Here is a 12,206-nt window from a genome sequence, read left to right as displayed (position 1 = left end):
TCTTCCATAAGAGGGGTATCTACTAGTGTGGGGACTAAAGTGTCAGCCGCACTAATGTGAGGTACAAAACTCTCAATGGACTTCACTTCTCCTTCTATAGGCAAACCTAGTTGTCCCTATTTTTGTCTAAACATGTTAACTTCTACAGAAAGATTTCCAAAAGAAAGAGTCATTGAGCCATCCCGACAATTGATTTGGGCATTGGCGGTTGCCAAGAAAGGACGCCCTAAGATGATGGGAATGGAATCATGAGCAACTTCTGTGTCGAGAATAACAAAGTCGGCAGGATAGTAAAAATCCTGAACTTTAACAAGAATATTTTCAACTACACCCTTGGGATACTTAATAGAACGATCCGCTAACTGCAAAGTCATTTTGGTTGGTTGAAGTATTGTTAGACCCAGTTGTTTATATAAATAAAAAGGGAGTAAGTTAACACTTTCGCCCCGTGTCTAATAAAGCAGTTGTTATGAAGGTATCACCTAAGGTGCATTGTACAGTAGGACGACCAGGGTCCTTGTACTTAACAATTCCGTTATGTTCAGATAAAGAGGGATATTGTTCAATTAAGAATGCTTCGTGGGGTATGTTGGTTTTCCTCTTCTTGGTGCACAACTTTTTTAGAAACTTAAGCGTGTCGGGTAGACTTTTTATAGCTTCTAGAAAAGGTAGGTTTATAGTCAAATTTTTAAACACTTCCCTAATCTCATCAAAATTCTCGTCCTTTTTAAACACAACTAGTCTTTGGGGATATGGTGCTTTATCGCTATTTTTAGCAGAAGGGATAAAAGTTTTATTAGTCTTTGCTTTATCTCTAGCCGTTTTCCAACTAGGTGTCCATATTGGAACCTCTACAGGTGTAGGGTCTTCACTTTCTATTATTGGGTCTTGTAATGTTTTCCCTTTTGGTTGTGGTTTAACTGGTACTTCTACAGTTGTAGGGTCTTCAGTTTCTATTATAGTATTTGGTATGGTATCATTTTTAGTTTGCGGGTAATCTTTAGGCATAGTCACTTGGTTATCAACTACTCGCCCTGAACGAAGGGTAGTATCACCAGAGGTCCCTTGGTTTTATATTACCATTATTGTAAATACTTGTTTATTTCAAAGGCGGTGTTTGTTGACTTAGGATTAGGCCTTTGCTTGACTTGGAAACACGCCGGTTTGGTTATTATTTTTTGGTTAGAAGACATTTCAATAACCTTTTGGCATAAAGACGCATCATTTGCATCGTTTGTTTCATCATATTAGAGTTTTTGATCATCTTGATCTTTCATCAAGTTGGAGTTTTGTTGCATAATTTGATTTTGTTTCTCCAATAAGGTCACTACTACTTTGTCTGTAGTAGATGGTTGTATTGGAATTAAAGCTTGTTGGCGTTCATGTCATGATGTTGATAGTTAAGGGTTATGGGTACTAAACCTCTATTCTGTCACCTAAGTTCCCTTGTCCTTGATGTTGAGTTAAGCTGGTTGAAGTGTGATGGTTGTGGTGGTGTTTGTGCATAGACAAGAGGACAATAGAAGTCGAATGCTCAAGACTACAAATGACATTACAACGAGTAGAGTTAATGTTCATGACTGGAGTGGGTTGTTGTTGAGAACGAGATAGCATCTACCTTTTAGTGAGGGCATCGATAAGAGTTTTAAGCTTCGGGATCATGTTTAACCTCAAGAGAAGAAGGAGAGGAGCGGGAGGAATCGTTACCTCCCCAATTGTTGTTCCTCTTAGATTGATCTTCTAAGAATGTATAAGCCTCCAGGCTCCTTTACTAAGAAAACTACCCCGGACATGATATCTAGAACCTCCTTATATGATAATGTGAAAGCCCCCTTGAAGAAAAAGAACGAACAAAGCGTGTCTTTCGCAAGATTATGATCTTGGGCATTCAATGAGAAGATCGGTGAAACGATTCGGTGCCTCTCGAAAAGGATTCATGAGGATTAAGGGTGAAGAAATGAATCTTGTGAAGCATTTCATCTGTCTTTAGTGGTGGGTAAAATTGTTCCATGAACAATTGAACAAGTTGAGCCCATGAGTCCACGAGTTTGGCGTTTGGGCAGTTAACCAAGACGCCGCCTTTGTCGGCTAGGGTGAAAGGAAACACCCTAAGTTTAACTTGATCCGGACTTACGCTAGGATGATGGAATGTAGTGAGAACTTGGTCTATCCTACGATGTGCTGGTAAGGCTTCTCGTGGTCTAAACCATGAAAAACGGTAAAAGTTAAATATATTAGGGGATTCGAAAATCCCCACTAGGTCTACCAAGAACGATGCGACTTAGGGCCCATCGTTTAGGGCTTTATAAAAATCGAGAGAGAGAGTCTCTCTTGTTCTTTAGCCATTGATGCGGGTGTAGTGTGTGAAATTCTAGATAGGCGTGTTATATTTATTTCTACGAAAAACAAGCCTGATTATACTAGAATTAAAACTCCTCCCAACGTAAAGAGGCGAGGAGTGGAAGAAGGAGTACTGAATGCCTCCTTGCTACAGCGTTTGAATAAGCGTCTTGTATATCTGCGATTTCAGTGTATTTAACAAGTTAGAAACACTAAATAACTTTAAGGAATAAAAATTTGCATTTTTCTGTGAAAATTGGGCTGTTCACACTGAATTTTCCCTTGAGGGCGCGAGTGGCGAGTTGGGCGCGAGTGCCCTCGCTTTGTCGAATGTCCTCTGTTTTTGGGCGCGGGTCGCGCTTCGGTTTGAGCGCGGGTCGCGCTCCAGAGTTTTCAAGTTTTAGGCCTTTTATCGTACTCCAAAAATCTGAAATTTTTACAGTAATTTTCTAAGACGTCTATCAAGTAGCCTGTAAATTTTCAGATCGATCGGAGTTGTGAAAGTCCCTCTACAGCCCTTCAAAGTTTGGATAATGGTTTTCGGACACAATACAAACAACCGAATGGTTAACCCATCAAAACAAATCCAAAAAATTCCAAATTTTTATTGGAGACTCCTGAGAGATTATAGTTGTTCCTGTAAAACGTTTAGAGCAATTGGAGTTCTACAACCTCTCCTTATTGGATGGTGTTACAGATATTAAGTGTTTGCAACACTGCAGAAACACACTGGAAACACTCTACTATTTAGGAGGTCAAAACAAATAAAAAACTCATCAAATTTTTACTACAAACTCCTGGATTGGGATAGATACTCCTGTAAAAATTATAGAATTTTTAGAACTCCTTAAGTAACCTTACTTGTCTGTTTTTCAAGAACATACGGTGTGAAAACTGAAATGCAGTACTGTAAAGATCGTATTTGTTTTACAAGGTAAACCAACTCTGAAAAATCTGAAAATATTCTAGTAAATCAACAACACATTAAATAATATGTATGAAAATTTTCAGAATTTTCGAAAATTTATAAATACCTTCACCGCAGTGTTTTTCTCTGTGAATCCGCAGCCCCTATGCCTGAAACAGTGAACAGTTCCGAAAATTCAAGAAATAAGAATGAAAAATTAAAAGGGTGGGTGGGTAGAGAATGGGGGATTGCCCCTTGGATTCAAGCAATTGAATTCTTGTCATGAACGAGATTAAGATGGCAGCGGCGCCATTTGATAACCCGCAAAAACAGTAAAATCCTAAATATTAATGCTACAAGAACACTAATACGTAATCCTACCGTTCTTACGTTTAAATCAATTCTTCTTACTCTCAAAACATAATCATGCAATATAATGAGTAAGGATTCGTTCCACTCTCAATCTATCAAGACTAAATAGAATTCAACTAATCAAATCCAAAAGGAACAATGGTGAGAGTAATGATTTGATGTGAAATTTCTATTCTACCATTCCCAACAATTGAATCTAAACAAGACATAATATAAAGATTTGAACTTTATTTGTTTAAACTCAATTCGAAACTACTCATGCAATAATTGAATTAAACTAATAATGACAAATAAGTAAATCTAAGGATTTAAGCTAATAAATAAATGAAAATGAAACTAGATTATGGAGAACTAATTAACTTTATTTATCTAATAGAACAATAAGAACAAGATATGATTGAATGAATAACAACTATTTTATTTATCTAATGAATGATATTCAATGATTTAAATAACTAATCTAAAACAAAGAATGAAACTAATTAATGGAATGAAAACTAAGTAATTAACTAATCTAGATCTATCTTTTTCTAACCCTAAACTCCATTAACATTAGCTTCCTAACCTAACTGCCATTGACTGCCATTAACACTGAGTCCTTAGCAACTGACCTTTGCTCCTTTATCTCGCTAAAGTGGCGCATTTCTGCACATAATGGAGTTTGAAGCCTGAAATGCATAAAAACACGTAATCAGTATTAACTCTTAACTATTACTCACATAATTGGTCTAAAAGTATGATGGTTAAGGGGTTAAAACTACAGTTTTGGGCTCTTATCAGGAGATTCCCATACGATGACCGCGCTATTAGACTTGGGGGCGAGTGTTAACTTACTCCCTTATTATTTATATAAACAAATAGGTCTATAGAAGATGCAACCTACTAAAATGATGTTGCAATTAGTTGATCGGTCTATTAATTATCCTAAGGGTGTGGTTGAAAACGTGCTTGTTAAGGTTCAGGATTTCTACTATCCTGCTGATTTTGTTATCCTCAATACAGAAGTCGCTAATGACTCTGTTCCGATCATTTTAGGGCATTCTTTCTTGGCAACTGCCAACGCGCTTATAAACTGCTGCGATGGTTCGATGTCCATGTCTTTTGGCCATCTTTATGTTGAGATAAATGTGTTTAAAATGATGAAATAGTTACCAGATTCGTCTATAGATGGGGAGGTTAGCATGATCGAGAGCTTAGCTCAAGACTATGTTAATAACACATTTCCAGAAAACTAGATGCATAAATTCCTTTCCTTTGGAAGTTCAGATTTCGCCAATGACTCCTACTTAGAGGAAGTCAACGCCATTTTCAAGTCTACTCCTATCGTAGACCCTTTTGTTGCTCCATATACCGAGGATGAATACCTGCTACCTAAACAAGCTTTCACTACTCAAGATGAGGAACCACCAGAAGCCTTTATCGACATACCGCCCACCCCTGTTCTGAAACCTCTTCCTTCTGAGTTGAAATATATTTAACTTGATCCAGATGGTAGTCATCCGGTAATTATATCTTCTCTGTTGTCACGGATGAAGAGGCACGGTTGATTAGGGTAATTAGGGAACATCATTTAGCGATTGGTTGGTCCCTAGACGACATTAAGGGGATTGACCCTAATGTTTGCACTCAATGTATCCATTTGGAGGATAATGCAAAGACTTCTCGCGAACCTCAGCATCGCTTGAACCCTGCCATGAAAGAGGTGGTCAGGGAAGAAGTCTTACGGTTAATTGATGCGGGTATCATATACCCAATCTCCGGTAGCGAATGGGTAAGTCCCATTCATGTAGTTCCTAAAAAATTGGGGTTTACCATGGTACATAATGCCAAGGGTGAATATATTTCCACACGAGTCCCTATAAAATGGAGGATCTGTATTGATTACAGACACTTAAATGCCATGCACGAAAGGATCATTTTCCTTTACCCTTTATAGATTAGATGCTCGAACGTTTAGCTGGTCACGCTTATTATTGCTTTTTAGATGGCTACTCTGGTTATTTTCAAATTATTATCGATATTGATGACCAAGAAAAGACTACCTTCACATATCCTTTTGGAACATATGCCTATAAACGAATGCCTTTGGGCCTTTGTAATGGTTATGGTACCTTCTAGAGGTGTATGCTTCATATATTTAGTGACATGGTAGAGTGCTTCATGGAAGTTTTCATGGATGATTTTTCTATCTATGGAGATTCTTTCACTGACTGCCTATTTAAGGTTTTGACACGGTGTGAAGAGAAGAGTCTAGTTTTAAATTGGGAAAAATGTCATTTCATGGTAAAAAAGGGAATAGTGCTAGGTCACATTGTATCTAGTGATGGCATCGAAGTAGATAAGGCTAAACTAGATAAGATAGCGTCTCTAGCTATACCACGGATTGTCCATGACATTAGAGCCTTTTTAGGCCATGCAGGTTTTTATAGGCGTTTTATCAAAGATTTTTCAAAAATAGATAGGCCTTTAACTAATCTGCTTTTAAAGGATGCCATTTTTTATTTCAATTATAACTGTAAACAGGCTTTTGAAACTTTAAAAGCAGCTTTAACATCTGCACCCATTATACAGCCTCCCGATTGGTCTAAACCTTTCGAACTCATGTATGATGCTAGTGACTATGCTGTTGGTGCTGTCTTGAGACAAAAACTAGATAATAAGTCCACTGTTATTTATTATGCTAGTAAAACTTTAAACGATGCTCAAAGGAATTATACAACTATGAAAAAAGATTTTTTAGCTGTCGTTTATGCTTTAGATAAGTTTCGTCCTTATTTGGTTGGTACTAAGACTTTAGTTTACACGGACCATGCAGCCCTTAGGTACCTTCTCGCAAAGAAGGATGCTAAACAGAGATTAATCTGATGGATTCTTCTCCTGCAAGAGTTCACCTTAGAAATGAAGGACAAAAGATTGGTTGAAAATGTAGTTGCCGACCACTTATCTAGACTAACAAATGACGACGATAGTGATTCTGAGTCCATACCCAACTCTTTTCCTGATGAGCATCTGTATGATATTTTTTTTGCACCATGGTATGCTGACATTGTTAATTATTTAGCTTCTGATATTATTCCTGATATTTGGTCAAGAAATGAACGTAAGAAGTTCTTGGCCAGAGTTAAGCTATACTACTAGGATGAGCCCTATCTTTTTAAGTATTGTGCGGATAAGATTATTCGTCGTTGTATTCCCTAGTGGGAATACAATGAGGTCCTATCATTCTGCTATGACAAAGAGTGTGATGGCCATTTTAGTGGTATGAAAACAGCTGCTAAAATTCTTCAATGTGGGTTTTATTGGCCTACCCTTTTTAAAGATGCCCAAGTGCATTGCAAGATGTGTGTTCGTTGCCAACAATTTGGGCAAATCACTAAGCATAATATGATGCCATTAAATCCTATCATGGTAGTAGAATTTTTTGATGTATGGGGCATTGATTTCATGGGTCCTTTTCCTGTTTCCCACAGTTTCATTTATATTCTAGTTGTTGTGGGCTACGTTTCTAAATGGATAGAGGCCATGACTTGCCGTAGCAATGACCATAAGACAGTTGTGTTTTTTGTTAAAGAATACATTTTTGTTGGTTTGGCGTTCCTAAAGCCATCATTAGTGATGGTGGAACACATTTTTGCAATAGAGTTGTTGCATCCTGATAAACGTAAAATGATAAATTCTACTCACGAATAAATGATGAAATTCTAAATGCAAGTAAAACTACAACTATACGAAGACTGTGTTTATTTATCAAAGTTTTTTACTCTTGAATCTATCGAAATAGAGTGGAGTAAAATATTCGATTTACTCCTAGTTCTTTAGCATTCAATGTTTTCTAATATTATCAGTCTTAACAAAAGTTAATGAGAGTATTACGAAGGGAATTTATACTACGATGCAAATTCAAATAACCATTAAGATACGAATAACGAAATGATGGAAATGCTAAATTGATACTAGATAAGGAATTAGGGGGGATTGATTCCACCTTAACTCGACTTAATCAACTAACAAAGATTAGTCGTGATCCAAATTTCAATGCTTTCGCATATCAAAATGGTAATTTTAATCCCTAATTATACATGACAATCTCTACCAATTAATAACTAGCATGTGATGCAACCAAACCCATTCTCATGGTGAACTAATTAATTTATAGAATTGAATAGATTATCACGACGATTTCAAAGTTAACCAAGATCAAGCTTCATCAAGGCTTCTTCAACGCCCTCTAATGGAGGTTTAGCCTAGAATCATTATTATATCATTTCCACATGGAATTAAACAAGACATGGTATAAAGATTGCAAATTTACTTATTTCAATTCAAATGGAAATCTAATTATGCAAGAATTGATTGAAACTAACAATGATAATAACTAAATCTAGGAATCGAAACTACAATGATTGATGAAATGAAACTATATTATCAAGAACTAAATTACTTTATTAATCTAATAAATAAATAACAATTGATTCAAATCCTAAATTAAAACAAGAAAATAAAAAGCTAATTAATTTAATTGAATCTAAAAATCTAGATCTAAAAATATGCTCTAATGGCTACTTGTTACCTAACCTAAGTCTTTCTTAAGATCTAAATCTTGTGTGTTCAAATGGAGGAGACCAGATCCACATTTTCGTGCATGGGCTGAGGAGCCATATTTTAGGCCGAAAAATCGAGCCCAAAACCTAATCTCTTCAGTCCACAGGGCCCTTTTCAGCTGGATCTGACTTCAGTAGGCTTTTTGTCAACTTCCTCTCCTCTGATTGGGTCAAGGTTTGACCATTGGAAAGCTCTTTCCGAGACGGTCGTTTCGACATAAGGTAAGTCCAATTCTGAGACTTGAGTCCAAATATACGGTCTTTAGAAGTTATGCTAACTTTTGTGTACTGTTTCTGCCCGCGTTGACTTTGACTTTTTAGCTTTTGACCGTGCTTTACAAAGGCTTTTTCTCCTTGAATTTTGGCCTTTAATCACAGAACTCCTTAGCAACCAACCCTTGTTCCTTTAACTCGCCAAAGTGGTACATTTCTACACATAATTGACTTCAATGCCTGAAATATATAAAAGCACGTAATCAGCATTAACTCTTATTTATTACTTGCATAATTGGTCTAAAAGTATTATTGTTAAGGGGTTAAAACTACAGTTTTGGGCTCTTATCACATCCCTAGTTAAAAAGTACAAAGTTACTCATAAGGTGGCAACTCCTTATCATCCACAAACTAACGGCCAAGTAGAAGTTTCTAATAGGGAAATCAAAAAAATATTAGAAACAACTGTAAATCCAGATAGGAAAGATTGGTCTAAGCGTCTAACTGATGCCTTATGGGCGTATAGGACTGATTTTAAAACTCCTATAGGTATGTCTCCCTTCATACTTGTATTTGGGAAACCTTGTCAATTGCCCGTTGAATTAGAGCACCGTGTTATGTGGGCTATAAAAAGCCTTAACTTCAATGTCGATGAGGCGGGTGTCAAGCGCAAGTTGTAATTGAATGAGCTTGAAGAAATCCGTAGCGATTCTTATGATCTCACGAGGGATTATAAAGCTAACATGAAACGTGTTCATGATAAGCAAATCTTGCATAAAGAGTTTGTGGTTAGGTCAAAAGGTCTTGCTTTACAACTCCCGTCTGCATATTTTCCCAGGGAAATTAAAAACCCGTTGGTCTGGTCCTTTTCTGGTTACTGAAGTCACCCCTTACGGGGAAATCACCTTGGTAAATCCCAAGAACAACAGTACCTTTCAAGTCAATGGCCAACGGTTAAAACATTTCACGAATTAATGTCCCCTAGTGTGGAGGAAGTCCTTTTACAAGACCACGTCTATGAGGACTGACCTTTGTTGTTTGGTGTACTTCTATTCACTTCCATATATTGGTAAGTGCACCATTCAGGTAACCGGGCCCTCCCTATAGAGTGTGTGGCTGTAAGTACAGGATCCTAAATCCACGTTTAACGTAATTCACACTTTCCACTATCGCATGTTTTCTCAGTTTTTGAGTCATATTTATCTATGGAGTGATTTACGTCTTTATTGCATATTGTTTTCCTTTATATTAATTCTTATTCATAAAAAGTAAAAAATATTAAAACCATAAAAATAGTAATCTAGGGAGTCTCGGGAATACTTTAAAAGACCCACATTTAAAACAAATTTTCTAAACTTTGTTCTATAAAATTTCTTTGGGGGTGGGGTGTTGGTCTTTCCATCCTTGATTGCTCAACTTTCCATTTTTGTTGCTTAAGTCGTTTAATCGTATTTTGATTTGGGTTGACATTACCTATGAATTTAGATTTCATTTGTTTGCATAACTGACGTCATGCACGCACTCTGAGGCATTTTCTACCTTTTTATATGTTAACCACAGTTAGAATATAGTGTTTTATCCATCATTGGATTGGAAATTCTCTCCTGATCGTTTTCATATCTCATTCGCAAAAATCAGACCGGTAACGAGTCAAGAATTTCAATTTTAATTTTGCGCGCGTAGGGACAAAATGGGTATTTCCAAAATTGTTTGGGCTTGGGCCCAACTCCATAGTAAAACCCAAGAACACATCACGTTATTCTTCTCCACTTCGCCATCAGCTCCATTAATGAACCAAGCCCTAAAGAAAAAAAAAAGAAAAAAAAGAATTTAACCACCACCGAATTTAACCACCACTGATTCTTCTCCACTCAAATCAACCACCCACACCAAATTTTGCCCCCTCCAGTTCACTTCTTTCTCTAACAGTTCGAAAAAAAAAATCAAATTTTTGCCCAAATCAAACGACCACTCAAACCAAAGTTTGATTTCTTGTTTCAACACCTCTTCTCCACCTTACCCTAAACCCATTTTCAATTTTAAATATCAATGGCCCAAAAATGCAAAATCTTCCCGGAACAATTTTTCAAAACGGAACATTTTGCACCATTTTACGATGATGAGATGAAACGTAGGAATTGGCAATGGTTGTGGTATACGGTGAATGATTTTTACCATGAGGATTTGGTTTTGAATTTTTACAAGAAGTGGGAAATCGAGGGTAGGAAGATTTTTGTGAAGGTAAATGGTGCGAAGAAAGAAGTGTGTGCTTCAATGTTGAGTCATATTCTCGGCATTATGCCAAAACGCCAGCTTGTAGCCACCATGCAGGAATCCCAGTATGGGGGGGTAGAGGCGTTGATGAGAGAGACTGTTTTGGATGGACGGTACAACCAGAAATCACAAAGGGTTGGTTACTAAGAAGTTCTGGGATTAAAGGCCAAGACGGGCAGAAACAGCACACAATAGTCAGCAGAATTTCCGAAGATTGTATCTTTGGACTCAGACTTTGGAATTGGATGTACCTTAAGTCCAAACGACCGGCTCGGAAAGAGCTTTCCAATGGTCCAAACTTTGACCCAATCAGAGGAGAATAAGTGGACGAAAAGCCTGTTGAAGTCGAAGCCAGCTGTAAAAGGCCCTGTGGACTGAAGAAATTAGGCTTTGGGCTCAATTTTTGGCCCAAAACATGAACCCTCAGCCCATACACAAAAATGTGGATGTCGTCTCCTCCATTTTCACACACAAGACTTAGCTCTTAAGTATCAATTAGTTAGGTTAGAAGGTAGCCATTAGAGGAGCCATTAAACCTTAGTTCTAGAACTAGTTTTTGAGTTTTGAATTACTTAATTAATTAGTTTCCATTTCGTGTTTTAGATTAAGTATTTGAATCATTGATTAGATAAATAAAATGGTTAGTTCTTGTTAAATTTGATTTTGTTATTTAATATTATTTATATCTAATTCCAATTCTTGTTATTTAGTAAATTCTTAGTTGTTAATTTAGATTTCAATTATTGTTTAGTTGAATTTAGTAAAGTTAGAATCTTTATATGATGTCTAGTTTTAATTCAATTGGAAATGATAGTTTGATGAATCAAGGCTAAACCTCCATTAGAGGGGTTTGGTGAAGCCTTGATGAAAACTTGATTGTGTAGCGTAGAATCATTGTAAGAGTCTATTCCACTCTAGAAGAAAGTTGATTCGCCATGAGAATGGGTGGACTTCCTCACATGCTAGTTATGAATTGGTAGAAATGCCATGTATAATTAGGGATTAGAACGACCAATTCTTACCGTGAGAATGTAAGAATTGGATTACAACGATCTATGCTAGTTTCTTAAGTTGGTTAATTCTTATTCTAGATTCAAACTTTAGTATTCCGTAGCATTTCATAGTTGAGTTATTCATATCTTGTTAGTTAAATTTGCATCGTAGTATAATTTGTAATTCTCTCATTGACTTTGGTAGGATTGATAGTCATAGGAAACTTGAATGCTAAAGAACTAGGAGTGGAACGAATCTTCTATTCCAACTTTATTTCAATAGATTCGAGAGTAGAAAACAAATATCTTTGATAAGTCTAGTATAAGTGAAGTTTGTAGTTTTACTTGCATTTAGAGTTTCATCGCTTTATTCATTAGTAAAACTATCTTTTTTACGATATCAAATGGCGTCGCTGCCATCTTAGTTGCCTTTAGCATTATTTTATTTAGAATTGCTAATTTTCCAAAGTCCCATAACCCACCCACCCTTGTTTGATTCTCACTGTG

Source organism: Coptis chinensis, chromosome 3 (genome assembly GCF_015680905.1).
Source record: "Coptis chinensis isolate HL-2020 chromosome 3, ASM1568090v1, whole genome shotgun sequence".
NCBI classification, from domain to species: Eukaryota; Viridiplantae; Streptophyta; class Magnoliopsida; order Ranunculales; family Ranunculaceae; genus Coptis; species Coptis chinensis.
The sequence above is the reverse complement of the archived record's forward strand: the minus strand, read 5'-3'. Positions refer to the sequence as shown.